The sequence below is a fragment of the Dendrobium catenatum genome, unplaced genomic scaffold, assembly GCF_001605985.2.
Source record: "Dendrobium catenatum unplaced genomic scaffold, ASM160598v2 fragScaff_scaffold_1351, whole genome shotgun sequence".
NCBI lineage: Eukaryota > Viridiplantae > Streptophyta > Magnoliopsida > Asparagales > Orchidaceae > Dendrobium > Dendrobium catenatum.
In genome coordinates this window covers 334,965-338,071 of record NW_021319813.1, presented here as the reverse complement: position 1 = coordinate 338,071, position 3,107 = coordinate 334,965, and the positions used below count along the sequence as shown (strand labels likewise).

General features: G+C 36.7%; 1 long non-coding RNA gene across 1 annotated transcript; it reads left to right on the top strand.

The window, feature by feature from the left end:
- Window positions 1-53: 53 nt before the first annotated feature.
- LOC114580861 lies at window positions 54-494 on the top strand. The gene is made up of 2 exons (XR_003702474.1): window positions 54-209; window positions 313-494. It is a non-coding gene; the product is annotated as an uncharacterized LOC114580861 (long non-coding RNA).
- The last annotated feature ends 2,613 nt before the right edge of the window (window positions 495-3,107 follow it).

Genomic DNA, 3,107 nt, shown 5'->3' with positions numbered 1-3,107 from the left:
GTAGAAACTTTTTTGACAGTTATAGTCGTAATTTCTTATCCTCTTTGTTTTTTGTTGAATATATATCTGTTCAGATTCTTCCACCACCTATTTCAAGGACTGATTTTGATAAGGTGCTTGCGAGGCAGCGGCCAACTGTCAGCAAAGCTGATCTTGAGTTGCATGAGAGATTTACCAAGGAGTTTGGAGAGGAGGGCTAATTGGATTTGGTGAGAAATTCATCATGCCATGTCCAATGATTTAATTGTATATTGCGCCTTTTTTCTAAGATATAATAGAAAAAGGGAAAATCATGTAAGTGCTTCTTGCCAGATTGAATACCTGAGGGGAAACACTGAAACTCGCGTGAGTACTCATAGTGATCGTAATCTGTATTTAATTGAGGTGATTATATAGCATGAAATTTATGACTTCAGAAGCCTATTTTAAAACCGGATTGTTCTTGTCCCATCTTAAATCTTGATTATAGCTATCCATTCCGTTCTTCAGGTTTATTGGCCGTTTATCCTGTAAGACAATTTTGTCCCTATAGTAGACCTTATGATGCAACACTATTATTATGGACTAGTTGGTTTCCTAAATGGACATATTGCAGTTACCAAATATGATTGAAGCTGAGTTATAACTCAAATATCTTATAGGAGTTTTTTCAGAAATCTTTTCAATTGACGCATTGATGACATCACCAGTCTAATTTTTTTTTTGTCGTAAAGGTTCTGTTTAATAGGGCAAATTATTGCATTCGGTCACCGGACGTGAAAATAGGTCCGAATATTAATAAAATATTATTTTAAATTAAGCGCGTCAAAAGCGCAGGTAAAGTGCAGATAAAGCGCAGGAAAACACAGGTAAAACGCAGTCAAAAGCGCAGTCAAAGCGCAGCCAAAAACGTAGGTGACATGGCATATTTTTATTGGATGTCCGAACCTATTCCGTGCGTCCGGTGACCGGATGCAATAATTTGCCGTTTAGTAGGTTCTGTTTAATAGAGATTGTATGACTGCATGGGCTGTTTCATGCCTCTATTAATGCTAATATTTTATTGAACTAGCCCTCCATTTCCTTGGAAACATTTTGGTTCGCAGGAGATTTACTGTTATTGTATTGTCTTTATGTATAAAATAAGCAGTCAAGGTTTACAAGGTTTACATTGCAAAACTATCGACAAACTCTGTTCTAAGCTTCTCTTTCATGTATACATTTCGGGAAAGAAGCTACATACCATTGCCTGGAAGAAAACTTGTCTCCCTACTGAGGTTGGGGGGCTGGGCATCCCTGACATTCAATCACTTTCTTTCTTTTCCTTTTAATTGCACTTTCATTTGGAGGTTTTTCACCACTAACTCCTTGGTAGCTGACTGGTTTAGATTAAACCATTCCATCTCCTTGGAAGCCCTCTTAGCCCTCTTCTGCTAAAGCCTCCAAATTTTGGAAAAATATTTGTCACACTGCGGCCAGTCTCAAACAGAAAATTAAATTTCACGTTTCTCGTCTCAACTGCAACCTGGATATGTTTTGGGATCCCTGGATAAATGGCTTGGCTGCTTTTGATTTAATGCCACCGTATTTTAATGGGTCTTTTCTGATACAAAACTATATTCTGGATGGTCATTGGGCCATTCCTTGCTCTATGCACACTGGAATTTCTCAAATTATCTTCTATCTCTATATTAGACCGTCAGATGGATTGTATTGAATGGATTGGGGAAGGCAAACCTTGTTTTAAATCCTTCAGGAATTTTTTCTTTTGTGAGCATCCCAAGGTAAATTGGGCCAAGTTTGTTTGGCATAAGCGTTCGGCTCTTAGATATTATTCTTATGTGTGGCTGGCCGTCAACGATGGGTTAAAATCTGCTGAGGTTCTGAGATTGAGGAATATTCAAATTAATAGCATTTGCCACTTATGCTGGATGGAGGAGGAATCTATTTCCCACATGTTTTTTCTCTGTGATTTCTTTTTTGGGGTTTTATCTGCTCTTCTTACCCCCCTAGTCTGTTTCTATTTCAGGCCTTCTTCGCTTCAAAGTTTTGAATTTTTTGAAGATATGCAACATATAGATAGGCAAGAAAAAAAATTTTGTTTTCTTGTTATTTGCTATTCTGTTTACTTCCTTTGGCGCGAAAGAAATGTTAGAAGATTTGAAGGGAATTCAGAAGACCGCAATTACATATGTAACAAGATATCTCATGCGATTACTGCTTAAGACGAAAGGCTGGAAGGGTTTTGAGAAGCTGCAACTCAAATATCCTAATTGCTTCCTCCTGCAACACCGTTTTTGATCAGATGGTTTTTCTGGGCGATGATGTCAGGAACCGGTTTCTCAGTCCCTTTGCCCCTGGAAGGCCAGGGCATTTTCAGTCCCTTTTTCTGCATTTGGTATGGCATTTGCTGCAACCTGCAACTCGTTTGGATCTGCTCTCTTGGCAACCGGGGCATGTCCGTTTCTCGTTGATCATTATGGGCTCTGAGCATTTTTGTTTTCATGCTGTAATGCCTATTGGTCCGGTTCCTTCTTCCCTGAGCCCGCCTGTGGGTCTTTTAAGTTCTTCTTTTTGTGATGTTTTTTGTGGGTTTGTGCATACCCTTTGGTTTTCTTTTGGTTTACAGGTTTTTGACTTACTGTTGTAACCGTCCCCATTGGATTAAATTTACGGGCTAAGCCCCAAATTTTCCCAAAAAAAAAAAAATAGATCGTTAGGTTTTCAATAGATTATTCAGAATGTAATTGATATTTTATTGAGGTCTTAATGATTTGGCTTGTTATTGTAGTTTGTATATTTTTTCAAAGTCTTAGTAGGTCTCATATCAATGCTCATTATATTTTTGCTTGCAGATTTCTTTTTAAATTTTGGATGAAAAATATTTGTTCCTTTAAAATATTTGTCATATTTTTTCATGCTTACAAACTTTTAGTAAATTAAGATAATAGTGGTAATATAGAGCATGTAAAATTAAAACAAAGATAATATTAAATTAATAATTTATTCAGCAATATAAAGTGCAAGAAAAGATAATTAACTTCAAATCCCCAACATCAGCACCAAAAACCTGATAGGATTTTCACTTTCACACAATACTTGTCTTTTTAAATATTATTTGTTATGTT